At 33.9% G+C, this 15,840-nt stretch overlaps 1 protein-coding gene across 3 annotated transcripts in view; it reads left to right on the forward strand.

Annotated features, from left to right (window-relative positions):
* The window catches only part of CDH10 (cadherin 10), a 159,436-nt gene that overhangs the window by 53,029 nt on the left and 90,567 nt on the right, over window positions 1-15,840 (forward strand). The window lies entirely within an intron of this gene.

The raw sequence follows: 15,840 nt of genomic DNA on the forward strand, positions 1-15,840 counted from the left end.
TACACAATTATCATGCATACATCACTGCCTTGACAATTCTTGCATTAACCTTAACTATAATATCTTCATTCAAATAATTAAAATTGTGTGAAAGGTTTTTTCTTCTAAAAACCCTTTTTTGAGACAACATTTTCAGTGATTTTAAAACACTGATATGTTTTGTCATATTGCACTCATTTCAGACCTTTTAAAATATCTGGTAAAATGAGAAAGATGATATTAAAGGTTAAATATCATGTTGACTAGAAAGAAAAGGAAAAGAAACAGCAACCAAAGGAATCTTACCAGAAAGCACAAAGTAGCAGGCTTTTCATAGATCTTATTGATTTAAAGCCTGGGAATAGAAAGTGAAGGTTGCTCTCATAGACAACTTTTAGTTTATGAAACTAACTGCTTAGAAAGATAATAACTGAAATCTGGGCTGTAGAAACTATAAATAGTTTTCTTTGGTTCTTCCTGTACATAGCAGTTAGCTTGTTTGCATCTATTTCCCTTCATCTAGTACTTTATGATGATCTAATAAATGTTGGTAAATTGAATTATCATTACATTATATACTCTCATAGTCAAGCTACTTCTTATTTATTTTTATTTTTATCTCATAAAATATCAACACCTTGAAATCAAGAACTGTACTTCATATCTCTTAGAGTAGTAAGAGAGTATTAAGCTCTTAGAGTAGATCTTAATAACTATTTAGCTGACTGAATCAACCTGAGTCATATTAAATTGAATTCCCTCTGCCATCTGGTGGCATTTGGCTCTTTGGCAGAGAAGACTAGTCTAGAAGTTGTAATCACTGAAGACAATTAAGTTGGTAAACTTAAGATATATGCATCTTGATATACAACTCAAATTTTATGCTTCCTACTCTGCTTTATGAAAACAAATTAGAAAACTCTTTAATGAGTATTGCTGTAAGGAATTTATGAATGTGTTCATCAGTTCTTTTCCATGTAGACTGTGCTGAACTACTAGAGTTAACAGAAATGATTTAGGTGTTGTAACTTTCACACTTCTCTGAGTCTGCTTTTAATGGCCAGAGTGTCTAGATTTTAGCTCACATTTCAATCAATTTTGTAGTTTCTGTGGTTTATTCATGTCATAATCTGTGAAATAGATGCTTTAACATTTTTTGTCTATACTATAGTATTGTATTAATTGCCTTATTATTTGTATTACATTAATTACTTATACAATTACAATCTTATTTAAGAGATAAACATACACATGAGGATATGACAAAAAGGCAATGTTTAACATATGATATTTTAATAAACAAACATTACAATAAATATAACGAGGCTAAAATATATTTTCCTCATGAAGTATAAAAAACTTAAAATCCCCCACATATTCTCTCCATCATTATTTATAAGGAATTTATCACAGTCATATTTTCTTTCAGAAATTATTCCAGTTTTTACATCCTTTAAAGTAGACATGTGATATGGTGATAAGTGTTTCAATGCCTCTGGGTTGGTTTAGATGTCGGAGTAATATGTGTTCCAATCACTAGACATATGGAAACATAGTGACAGGTATCTCTCTGTAGTGGGGAATATTTTGGGAGCTCACAAAGCACTCTCCCACTAGCAATGGAGAGACTTACACTGGTTTGATGAGGACAAGACTAAAAAGGACCTATGTGGAGAGGAAGAAAAAATTTTTTAAATACCTAAACAATTAGCTAACCAGACCCTAGGAAGAATTGATGCCTATAATTTCTCAGATAGAAACCCATTACTGCTATGTGGTTAAAGCAAAACGAAAATCCCATTACTGCTCATTGGGTTAAAGTAGAGAGGAGCTTAAGAAAACATACAACTGTCAATCAGAAAACCTAGAATGTGACATTGTTTTTGCCACTGTTTCTCTCCCCTTGGTTTATCAACTTCTCTTGGCCTTCATTTTCTTATCCATGAAATCAAAGGGCATGATTATAGTGTATTATATACACTAATACACTAACATAATATATACTATATATAGATACTAAATAATTTCTATTATTGTACTCACTTCTAATATTACATTATAAATATAAATTATATGTGTATTTAAAAACTCATTTAGAAAAAAAAATTAAGAGGAGGAGAGAGAAAGGGAACGGAGAGTAATAAAGCCCATTGGCTAATTGTCACTGCCACAACTCCCTTTGTTTTGTAAGAAACAAAGTCAACCATGCTCAATTCAAAACATTTATTTGTTGAGATCGCCATAAATAGAAGCATTTTCCCGTAAATCATTCTGTTAAATTCATTCTAAACAAAATATATTTAGTGTAAGAGCTTTCTTTTTCCATTTTTTCCATGATCTAATCATAACACTGACCTTTAAGAATCTTCCTGTATACTGGAATTTATTGGAATATGTAGGTATTTCCTATATACTCACTCCCCTCTCTTTATCTTCCAAGGCAAGAGCTTCACATGTTGAACTTCAAGGAACCTACTTTTGAAATATGTTACCTCCGTAGTGAAACCGTCTATAAATATTTTAAAATTTCCAAATTTAAATTCAAGGAACATTGCGATTATAAACTCCTATTTTTTATTAGTTTAATATATTTTTACATGTAGTTTCTAATCAGTTTCCTATTGCTCAATCCAGTTGCATTGAGCAGATAATTTCAAATTCTTCAGCTTCCATATCTTCAAATCTAAAGTAAATAATGATATTAAAGTGTAAAGCCTTGAATTTACTTTTAGTTGTAACAAATATGCAGTTCTAAGCAAATCACTAGTTCTATATTTACTGCACAAACTTTGTCTATAATTAATATTATAATTAGTCTCAGGTGATTTTGATCAAAACCAAAAATTGAGAAAAATCCCAAAACACCAAAAAAAAAAAATCAGTAACATAAAGGGGCAACCATAAATCTGATTCTAAGTCAGTAAAGTAAAATCTCTCTTGCCTTTTCCTAACAGTACTAATTTTATTTCTTAATGGGTTCTTACTTCTAAATATGCTGTCAATACTTCTAAATATGCTCTCAATTATATTCTTCCCTTCAGAGTTACCATTACTGTTTGTTTCCCACAGTGTAGACTTCTAACAAGATCTCCTGACCTCCTGCTTATGTCCAGTCTTAAACCATATATTTTTCTCCAGCCTCGTGGTCATCCTTCTCTATAGACTTGTCGGCTCCAAACACCCACTATGCATGAAGTGTTTATTCCTTCTTTCAGTAAATATATGGAGGACCTTCTAGGTACCACTCCAGTATTATGCACACAGTGGGGAAAATATAAGCTCTCTGCTCAAAGACAGCAAATAATAAGAATAACAGCAAGTTATGGGGCTCTTTTGTTTCAGATATAGCACAGACTCCAAAACCAAGAACAAAACAATAGTCAACAAATATTCCCATGTCCTATTTCTGCAGTACTTGTAAATACAGTGAAAATAAAACAGTTTGAGGGTTTTTGCTGTACGAATCAATGTTACTAAATGTTAAGATTGAAGACTCAAAAAGCATGTTTTTATTGTTTTATTGATCTGTTTATTCCTTGGGAATGTATTTTTGCTGTGAAATACCTCATAAGGAAATTATAATTGAAAATTTCTAGAGGATCTCTCTGAAACTGTAGAAACTGATCCATGAGAGACTAACTCAAATTTAAATATCAATAAAGTCCAGAAATAGCAACTGTGTCCACCAGATTAGACTGTGTCCCTTTTACTTTTGATAATATGGACACAGTCATGTCAACTGGCCACAGCTGGAGAAGGAGTAGCTGGAATGAAGTCGGAGGAGAAGCTGTTCTGACCTCCACCACTGCAGACTTCCTAGGCTAAAATAAATCTCAAGTGCACAAGTGGAAAATCTTTGCATTATATGAGAGTTCAGTATGTAGAAAACACTCTACTTCATAACTGAAATGAGACTGTTCTTGAGACTAAACGTTCCCAAGTAATTTAAAAAAATTATCCAAACATGACCAAAAGGACCTACATAAAAAACAACTGTTTACTAAATATAAACCTGCTTTTAGTGGTTAGATGGGGTAGGGGATACAGGGATATTGGGACACAGTTATTTTTTATTTGAACCATGTCCATTGCAACCATATAATGAATAGGACATGAAGAGATAAATGCATTAGGAAATTTTACTTAGAAAAATTTCTGGAAAACATTAATCAGGTTGATGTGATAGACATTGACAGAGACTCCTTTGGATTAAATGATTATAAATATCTTCCTGATGAGTGGACATTTGCATGAATATAGACATTACTTCTCTAATATGTAAAGATCACACACACATGCAAAATGTAAACCTATATTAAAATCTCTAGGGACTTCAAGTAAGAAGTAATAAAAGCATTTATAGAGGCATGTCTTGCAGAAAACTGTGATAATATTTTCAGAGCAGACCACCTCTTTGTTTTTAATTCTCAAAGCATACAATGTATGTATCTCTCAATACAATAATATTTTAGCTAGCAGTTATGTAGGGAAAATACATCTTCAAATCTCACTATATCATTTTAGCAAAGTATTCAGGAAAATCTTGAATGCATACATTTTGCACTCAAAATTCTCTGTCATAAATTTGAAAAACTTTATTCCATCAAAATATTCAAAGTAAAATAAAACATTTATATCTATAATTTAGCCAATCATTTTTTCACATACAGAATTTTTAAAATATATAGTCAAGAATATTAAGATTATATGAAAATGGAGTCAGTGATTTTTAGTAAAAGCTCAAGAGAAATCTTGGTAAATGAAAACTGTACTAAATCTCACATAAATTTTTCTCTGCAGAAGGTATCTCAATATAATTTATCAATAATTCATATTTGCATAATTCACATAATTCACACAAGTACATGTGTAATGGCAATGAAGCATGGTTATTATTAATATGATATTATGAATATCTACCAGAGCTCTCTCATTTTCTTTCTTGGAGACAATACATAATTATATGTGCAATTAAATTTTGTACCCATTGTATTGAAGAATAATGCTCTTTTCTATAAAGTAAATGAAACAGAGGGATGTTTGTTATTGTGTTTGCTCATCAATGTCTCATAATTGGCATATGTTCATATATTCATATTCTCACTTGTTTCATATGAAAGCATGAATAGGAGGGAGCACTTTAATAAGTTTCCTAAAGTAAGTTCTTAAATATTCACTTCATATAGCTAAATGTCTACATCCATTTTATTAAAGAATATGGGCTATCTTATTGTTTTACTATTATTATTATTGTTATTAATCACTGAACTGTGTTCCATGACTCCTGGTAATTTTAATTAAGAGTTAACATAGACTGGATGCGATGACTCTCGCCTGTAATCCCAGCACTTTGGGAGGCCAAGGCGGGTGGATCACCTGAGGTCAGGAGTTCAAGACCAGCCTGACCAACATAGTGAAACCTTGTTTCTACTAAAAATACAAAAGAATTATCCGGGCATGGTGGTGTATGGCTGTTGTCCCAGCTACATGGGAGGCTGAGGCAGGAGAATCGCTTGAACCCGGGAGGCGGAGGTTGCAGTGAGTTGAGATTGCCCCATTGCACCACTCCAGCCTCGGCAAAAAGAGCTAAACTCCGTCTCAAAAAAAAAAAAAAGGAGTTAATAAAGCATGTAAATTTTCAGGTAGGTGGATTAAAATTGAGAGGGGAGCAGCAACTTTGTTAAACTATAACTTAAAACCTTTGCTTCTCTCTTTAGAGCTCTAATCCACAGTAGGCAAAGGGAATTTAATGTAAATTTCAGATTCCCCCTTTAGCAAAATTATCTCACTAACTTCATGTTTAAAAATATACTATGCATTTATAGATTACATAAAGCTATTAAATGTAGAACTTTGAATTAAAATGTTAAATCCTAGCCCAAGATTAGAGGTATATTATCAAGTAGGAAATTGAGCTGTAAGAATGTATACTATTATATCAAATTTTCTAAAGGAATTTAAATTTGGCTGCAGTTTAGCTTAACTTACATCATCAAATTTCTCAGCATTCAGTGGTGTCATTTTCAAATACCACCCCAAAAAAAGTGCAAGACGACTGAGCTTTTTCAATTTTCTTTGACACTCCTCTGTCGCTATTTGCAAGTCTGCATCATAGGCTTAGCACCAAATCTAGTTTGTTTGATTTTCCTGAGTCTAGCAGAGCGGAGGGACAGAACTGTGAATCATGAGAGGACTAGGCTTCCGCCCCTGTGATAACTGAGCTTCTGAAGGGACACAATAAAGAGAAAAAAACAAAAATCTAGGAAATGACCTTTGATTATGTTTACTCCTAGATGTAGAGAAAATCCAAGGAAAAGTATGTTTGGGCTGGGAGCGGTGGCTCACGCCTGTCATCCCGGCACTTTGGCAGGCTGAGACAGGTGGATCACCTGAAGTCAGGAGTTTGAGACCAGCCTGGACAATATGGTGAACCCTGTCTCTACTAAAAATACAAAAAATTAGCTGGGCGTGGTAGCGGGAGCTTGTAATCCCAGCTACTTGGGAGGCTGAGGCAGGAGAATTGCTTGAACCTGGGAGGCAGAGGTTGCAGTGAGCCAAGATTGCGCTACTGCACTCCAGCCTGGGTAACAAAAGCTAAACTCCGTTGTTGTTGTTGTTGTTGTTGTTGTTGTTGTTGTTGTTGTTGTTGTTGTTTTAAAGAAAAAGTATGTTTGTGTATTGGTGGAGGGAAGGAGACTATGACCCTTCTAGAGGCCAAAGAAGCAAAACGTTCCAAGGAATTCATGACTGATCTTGTTGAGTGATACAAACTCATTACAGGGACAGATGTAGCAATTTCGAGATCAGTGTGGACCCAGGAGAGACTAGTTGTAATAATCTGGGCAAATGAGAATAAGATGGCTTTGAGTTAGACTGGAAAAAGCCTACTTCCTAGGTTTTCAGAGTCGTATTATTAAGATTAAAAATTAAGTGGGCCGGGTGCAGTGGCTCACGTCTGCAATCCCAGCACTTTGGGAGACCGAAGCGAAGATTGCTTGAGACTGGGAGTTCGAGATCAGCCTGGGCAACATGGCAAAACACTGTCTCTACTAAAAATAGAAAAAATTATCCAGGCATGGTGGCACGTGCCTGTAGTCCCAGCTACCAGAAAGGGTGAGGTGAAAAGATCACCTGAGCCTCGGAGTTTGAGGCTGCAGTGAGCCATGATCATGCCACTGCACTCCAGCCTGGATGACAGAGTGAGACCTTGTATCAGGGAAAAAAAAAAAAAAAAAAGGCTACATTTGAAATGATGAACAACTAGACAACTAGAAAGGTAAGATATATTATGATGTGGATAGTAAAAAGGGATGTGAGGTTGGGCACGGTAGCTCACACCTGTAATCCCAGCACTTCGGGAGGCCAAGGTGGGTGGATCACTAGGTCAGGAGATCAAGACCAGCCTGGCCAACATGGTGAAACCCCGTCTCTACTAAAATACAAAAAATTAGCCAGACGTGGTGGCACGTGCCTGTAGTCCCAGCTTCTCAGGGGGCTGAGGAAGGGGAATCCTGTAAACCCTGGAGGCGGAGGTTGTAGTGAGCCGAGATTGTGCCACTGCACTCCAGCCTGGCAACAGAGCAAGACTCTGTCTCTCTCTCTCTCTCTCTCTCTCTCACACACACACCAAAAAAAAAAAAAAAAAAAAAGGAAAAGAAAGGATGTGAACGTGAACATCAGGTGAGCTCACTCTTTTTGTTAAAAATTGTAATTAAATATAACTATTAAGCTCAAAGTCACCATCATACATAATCAGAAAAAAAGACATGCTAATTTAAATCACCAGTTTTTAAAAAGACCTTTCTCATCACCAGTATTTAACGTTCTTCTGGAAGAAAATATTGGTATAATTGCTATCACATAAAATTTTGGGGGTACAGTTAAATGAGATATATAATATTTTGAAACTTGATGTAGCCTGATAATGATACCTTTAAAGTTTATTTTATTATTTTAGGATTTCAACAACCTCATGAGGTAGTTCCAATTATCTTTCATTTATAATTAAGAAAAAAAATGTGCCTTCATTGTCTAAGTTTTCTAGTGGTAAGAATCAAGAAAGTTGTAAAAATGGACTTCTGACCCTGAATGTATGACTCCAGGATTAGAATCAACATTATACCTCATTCACCATTATTAAGAATATTCTTGGCCGGGCACGGTGGCTCACACCTGTAATCCCAGCACTTTGGGGGGCCGAGGCAGGTGGATCACGAGGTCAGGAGTTCAAGACCAGCCTGGCCAAGATGAGGAAACCCCATCTCTACTAAAAATACAAAAATTAGCTGGGCTTGGTGGCACGTGCCTGTAATCCCAGCTATTCGGGAGGCTGAGGCAGAAAATTGCTTGAAGCCGGGAGGCGGAGATTGCAGTGAGTGGAGACTGCGCCACTGCACTCCAGCCTAGGCAACAAAGTGAGACTCCGTCTCAAAAAAAAAAAAAAAAAAAAAAAGAATATTCTTACATTTATTAATATATATTACCACATCAAAACAGTTATATTTTTAAGTAGTGCACTGATTAATAAATTAGCAGATTTTTTTCTAGTTAAATACAAAACTAAGATTGCATATGTAATAGAGCTATTTTGACTATTTCACAGAAAAATCCAATTAATTTTCATAGCCATTATGTGTTTATTATTTAATTTATATTTGGAATTGATGATGCATGCACTTTATACAGAAAAGGTATACAGTTAAAACTAAGATTCTCATCTTGATCCTCAGATATCCCTAGTTTTCTTCTTTAAAAAAATATATATTTCCAGTTTTTTGTTACATATTCCAAGAGAAACATGTAAAGACGTGTGTTATCTTTTTTTTGGAAACATGGCAGTGTACTTTATGAGATGTGAGATGTTAATGGAATCTGCTTTTGTTTTTTTTTTTTAACTAAAAAATGTAACCTGGGACTCACTGCATTACAGTACATAAAGATGTTTTTCTCTTTTTGAGTAGCTGAATAATATTCTTTCTAATGGGTGCACTGTAATTGTTTTAACATTTTTAAAGGACGTTTAGTTTTTTTAAAAAAAATTACTAATATAGCAATATGACAGGTGCTCTTTGACACAGAGTTATATCTTTAGGAAATATGACTACAAGTAGAAATGCTGAAGCATAGTCTTGAAAAGTTTTAAACTTTGATAGGGATTTTATATTACTCTCCATTGAGGTTGTTTCAACCTAAACCAATGACTAGGAATGTAACTATTTTTCCACAACTGTAGCAAATCACTGTATCACCATTATCATTTTTATTTATTTTGGTTTATAAGTGAAAAGATTTACGAGTGACATTTTATTGTTCATGCTAAGTGAGAATGAGCATCTATGTGTTTGAAGCATTTTGCATTTTGCAAATGTGTTCAGATCCTTTGTCAATCTTTCTATTGACATGGTAGTGTTTTTTTTTGATCCACAGTCTGTCTTTATTAATTGACCTTTATGTTTTAAAAATGTTTTAAATAATGCATATTTCAATTTACATAAAACATGTATACACTTTAACAAATAAATACAAATCAATGGATGTGTCCTCTTACCAGGCCAGGAAATGGAAAATTTCTAGCCCCCCAGGAATCCCTCTTTGTGGTGTATTAATAGCAACACCATTTTTCCTTCCAAGAGGTGCTATTAAGCTTTATTTTGTGATAATAGTGTCTGTTTTTCTTTATAGTTTGAATGTCTATATAGGTATTTCTAAATAAAATACTAGAATTTTGGCTATTTTTGAAATTTAAGCGTAATCATAGTTCAGATAATCTTTTGTCTTTCTTCTTTTGCCAAATATTGTTGTGTAGCGTATCTTTCTACATAAACGTATTTGAATTCAGTACAATCCTATTAATATGGATCACATATCAATGGATATGTTATGCAATATCAATGTATATATGGAGTGGCCTCTTCCCCTAGTTTTGACTGTTACCAACAATGCTCCTACGATCATTTCTGTACATGTATCCTGATACTCATATACATTAGTATATAATCTGAAGTAAAATTGCTGTTCTATAGTATGAACCTAGCTTTAATCTTTTCAGAAGTTGTCATAGTACTTCCTAAGTTGTAACCAGTAAAACTTCCACCAGCAGTGAATGAGTTCCTGTTATTTGATGTCAACATCTTAACTTCTTATTTTTAGAATTTTAAAAATATCTTTTTTATTCTCATTTTTCTCAATATCAGTAATCTTCCATCTTTGTAATTAAGTTTTTTTAGATCAAAACATTTACTTTTTGTGTTACCAAAAATAAATCCAAGCAGATAATGAAATAAACACAATTTTTAAGGGTTCCATCCTGGGTTATCTGTTCTAGAATTTAGTAAACAGTTCAAGTTTCGGTTACTTTGACACTTCTTCTGGATGATTATAACCACGTATTGAAGTTTTTCAAGTGTTTTACCAATAGTTTCTTCAGGATGTCTATTGTTTTCTTGTGGATTGCTTCATTCACAAATTCATAACAGGCGTGGAACACCAAGTATTTTCTGGGCAATCTCTAGGTCACTCAGTCACATCACTGCATGGAAGGCAACCATCCTGTCCTCACGAAGCTTGCATTTTTAGTGAGAAATACAGGAAATTCAAAATAAACGTGAGACATATTATTCTTATAGTTGTTACAAATGTAAGTGCAATCAGAAAAGAAGAGATGTAGCAAGATAAGGAATATTGGGAATAGGGCAGAACAGGTCATGGTGATCAATGCTTCCTCACGGAGAAGGTGATATTTGAGCAAAGGACTGGAAGGAAGTGAATGAGACCAGCAGTTATCAAGGGGTTACTATTTTCATGAAGAAGAAATAATTACTGCAAATGCTTTAAATTGAGAGGTTCTAGTGAATATTTGAGGAAAGCAATGGGTCAACTGTAGCTGAAGCAAAGGAAGCAAGAGGAAAGTGGTAGGAGAAGAGGTAGGAAAAGAGGTAACGGGTCGGGGGGTGCCCAGAATCCCTAGGGTGTGGTAGACTGAATAATGGCCCCCAAGGATGGCCACACCCTAATCCTCACAACTGTGAGCATGTCACTTCAAATGTCTGAAGAGACTATGCAAATGTGATCAAATTAAGAATCTTGATGTGAAGCAAGTATCCTGGGTTACATGAATGATCCCAACATAACTCATGGGTCTCTGTTAAGAGTGAAGCAAGAGAGTCAATTTTAGAAAAAAGAGATGTGACAATGGAAGTAGAGGTTGAAATGATGCACTTTGGAGATGAAGGAAGGGGACACAAGCCACAGAATGCAGACAGCTAGAAAAGGCAAGGAAGCAGAGTCTCCTTTGAAGCTTCCAGAAGGAATGCAACCCTATCATCTCCTTGGTTTTAGACTTCTGACATTTAACAGCTATAAGAAAATTAATTTGTGTTGTTTCAATTCATTGGGTTTGTGGTTATTTCTTACAATAGGAATAGGAAACTAATATGTAGGGTCTTATATAAATTCTGACTTTTACTCTATGTTACATGGGAAGATACTGTAGAATTTTTAGCAGAAGGTTGATATTATACTAAGTTTTAACTAATGGATACTCGGCTTAATACCTGGGTGATGAAATAATCTGTATAACAAACCAGTAACTCATTTTTTTCTACAACAAAACTAAGGTATCATAGAATATCTTTAGTAAATTCTTCTAACCATTCATGGAAGCAATAATTCCATCTCACACAAATTATTTAAGAGAATGGAAAACATGTTGATACTGCCTATCTGATTTTATATGGTTAATATAACTTTGCCATCTAAATCCAATAAAAATAGTTAAACAAAAGGTATTTAACAGGGAAATATCTTGTATAAAAATGAATAATTTTATAAAACTCAAAAATTATATATAGTCTATATAATAATCTGTATAACAAACCCCCATGACATGGGTTTACCTATATAACAAACCTGCACAGGTACCTCTGAACTTAAAATAAAAGTTAAAAAAATAGAATTTTCACTCTGTCTTCTGGCTTTAAAGTTGATACAACAGAAATTTCTCAAGTATTATATATGGAGTTTTTGGGAGTGTTGTTAAGGATGACTCCTAAGTCAAAGATTAGCCTTAGCAACTGGAGACTATAAATCTGCTTTTATTTGAAGCTTTAGAGCATTAGGGAGAAAAAAACAGATTTCAGCTTTACATAGAGTAAGATACATGAAGTTTTGAATTGTAAATTGGAACCTCTTAGCAGTAATTACCTTCTGTATGGTATTTAATGTCATGGGACTAGATAATATGTAAAAAATGTGAGTGTAGTGAGAGAAGAACTAGGTCCATTTTCAGGGGCAAACCCTCATTGAGACATGTGTATGGTAGAGAGAGAGAGAAGAAAAAACAATGAATGAAACTGAGAATAAATATTTCTTGAGCTGCAGGAAAACCTCTTAGAAGACAAAGAAAATGTAAGGAGAAGAGAATGTGTCAACCTTGTCAAAAGCTGCTGCTAAGTCAAGAATGAGGAGAGGTTTGAATTGACTGTTAACTTTGGTTTCCATGAGGTTATAAGTGTGCTTGATGCTTGTAATTTCATGATGTAGTGAGTCCAGCATTCTTTTTGCAGTGGATTTAAAAGGGCATACAGCGAGAAAAAGTGGAGAAAGCACATGTGAGCAAACTTTAGAAAGTCTTGCTAGAAAGGAGCAAATACGTGCAGCAGTATCTGGCAGGGAACAGTGTTAGTGTAATCAAGAAAAAATATATATCTATATACATAGATGTATATTTATATATACATTTTTTTTTATTTTCCTTGTCTTTCTGCATGAATAAAGAATCTAATACAATATCGAATAAAAATATGATAGGGAGAATTCTTATTTTGTTCCTGATTTCAGAGAAAATGTTTACCATTTTACTATTAATTATAAAGTATCTTAAGGTTGTTTTTAAAGATACCTTTAGCAGAAGAAGGAATTGCCTTTTAATCATAGTGTCTTCTTTTTACTCATAAATGAATATGAAATCTTTTCATATATATTTATAACTCTATTGACCTGTTTATTTCCCCTTTAGTAAATTAACCTGAGTGATTACCTTAAATAATATTTCTCATTTGAACCAAATTTGAAGATCTGGAAGAAGTCAATATTGGTAATTATAACTTTTTAAAATTATTATCTTCCATTTGCTTGTTTAAAATTTTTGAGTTTTATAAATTTTTTCATTTTTTATGCAAGATATTTCCCTGTAAAATGCATTTTCTTTAACTCTTTTTGTTGGATTTAGATGGCAAACTTATATTAGCCACATAAAATCAGGTAGGCAGTATCAACATGTTTTCCATTGTCTTAAATAATTTCTGTGAGATGGAATTATTGCTTTCATGAATGGTAGACAGAATTCATTAAAGATATCCTATAATGCCACAGTTTTGTTGTAGAAAAAAATGAGCTACTGATTTGTTTTCTTCAATGGTTATAGAGATACTTGAATTCTCCTTGTTTCTAGCCTTAGTTTTAGTAAACCTCATTTTTAGCACTTATTAAATACTGATTTTGACAAACAAAACAGTAATGCATATATATTTGCAGAGCAAGAGTTTCCAGCAGTTCTAATGGATCAGAGTATAGCAGAAAGATATGTAGCTGGTGAATCCAGTGATTCTGAAGCAGAGATTCTTAAACCAGACTATTACTGTTTGTATGGCAAAGGCATAAAGTCTCCATGGCCAGAATCCATGTGTCTTCTGGTCATCTACAGCTAGATGAAGAAGATGAAGATGCTTCTTTCAATAAACCAACTGCTGAAGACAGGACTTGCTAAAAACATGTAATTACTTTTTAGCTTAAAAGGGTGAACTCTATGAACATTTCTGAGTCAGTTCCATGTTACCCAACTTAGGCAAAAAATAATAAAGCTTGTGAAAACCATTTTCTTGGTTACAATGTATTCATTGGCATTAAGGAAATCTTCTCATTTTGGACACCTATTTTATGAAAGATCTAGCTGCTGCCCCATTTGTTGAGCTTCACTCTTCTGCTCCCTCTGAAGGGACAATGGAAAGTGTCCTCTCCTCACCAGCACTGTGGTGGGGTGAGGCAGGTATTTGTCATCTCCATTACACATTTCCTCATAGAGACATTACAAGTGAAGGTCAGGCTCTTCAATGCTGAAGAATAGTGACAGTATGGGTTAGCATATGGAATTGGCTTCTAATGACATTTAGTTATTTAGTAGATTGTGACCGTGTTGATCATTGTGCTCTTTAACAACACTGAACAAAGATTTCAGTCCTTATTATTTGTGTGGGGCCCAGTAAAAATGGTCTTGTTATATTGTAAGGACTTCAATTTTTATAACATATATGAGAGGAGCATGGCCGTCCTATAGCCTCAGGAACAAGGTGACAGCTTAGATTCTCTCAACAGAATACAGGTTTAGAATTAATTTAGGAGTTGGAAGAAATCTAAATCTAGGAAATTCATAAATTAAATCAATTTCTAAACCAGACATATACCTGATAAGAATATTATGATGTTTGACTTATAAATTCTATATTCTTAATTATTTACTATAGGTAGTGAAAGAGAAACATTAACAGATCAGTTGGTTTATCTAATATTTCCTGCCAGAGTTTATTTTACTGTCATATCTTCTTGCATGTATGCAGGCAAGGAAATGAGATGAATATTGTTGTAATAAAGAGTGATGGAAAATCTATGCAATTAAAATTTTGAAAAACGTATTAATGAACAACTATATTTTATGATACTTTCAGGTTTGTAGAAAAGTTACAGGATAGTATGAAGGTCCTGTATATCCCACAACTCACTTCCCCTCTTGCGATCATTTTCAGTTACTTTAGTACTTTTGTCACAAATAATCAGCCAATAGGTATACATTGTTATTAAATAAATTCTGTGGTTTATTCAGATTTTCATGTTTCTTCCCTAATGACCTTTCTCACCTCTAGAATTCCACCAGAAAACTATAGTGCATTTAGCCATCATGTATCCTTAAATTCTTTTATGCTGTGGAAGCTTCACAGTTTTTTTTTTTTTTTTTTAAATCACTTTGACATTGAGGTGTACTAGAGTGTTTTGTAGAATATCTCTCAGTTTGGGTTTTTTTAAAATATTTTAGCTAATGGACAGACTGTGGTTGTGGGCTTTGGGAGGAAGACCACTGAGGTAAAAATGCCATTCTCAGCACATCATATCATGGCATGGACAGATGTTTTCAATATTGCTCATTAGTGATCATGTTAACCTTGAAACCTAGGTAAGGTCTCCACTGGCATGCTGCTTTCTATACTGTCCTTTTGGAAACTAGTCACTAAGCATAGTCCACTCTTAAGGGACTGCCAATTTTTCTCTAACTTTTTGAAGGGTAGATTTACAAAATTACCTGAAATTCTTGTGTAGGATATTTGTCTCTTCTCCCCTGTTCATTTATTTATTTAGTAATTTATTTATATTCACATTTACACCTGGATATTTACTTTTTGCTTTAGGTTATAATCTAATACTATTTGACTGACTTTGTTACTCAGATTGATCCAGCTTTGGCCATTGGGAACTCTGCCCTATCGTTTTGGGTTTTGAGCACTTTTACTTTCTTATTTTGAGCACTGCAAGATGTCTCAGTCTCTTCTTGTATTTTCTAGCCCAGTGATCGAATAAGACATTTCAAGAAGACATTTTTCAAAGAAAAAGATGGTGAAGAGGTTTAACCTACCAGAATTTAAGTCAAGTTACATAATAATCTTCTAAAGCACGTGGCTCTAAGTTGAAAAAACAATCTAAAATAATAAAATAAATGCTAAAAGGTGATATAAAGTATTATGAGATATCAACGTAATACACATCAGGAACAACTCAGTAATGGAAAAGTCACCCTCACCTTAATTGCTATTGTCA

Source organism: Pan troglodytes, chromosome 4 (genome assembly GCF_028858775.2).
Source record: "Pan troglodytes isolate AG18354 chromosome 4, NHGRI_mPanTro3-v2.0_pri, whole genome shotgun sequence".
NCBI classification, from domain to species: domain Eukaryota; kingdom Metazoa; phylum Chordata; class Mammalia; order Primates; family Hominidae; genus Pan; species Pan troglodytes.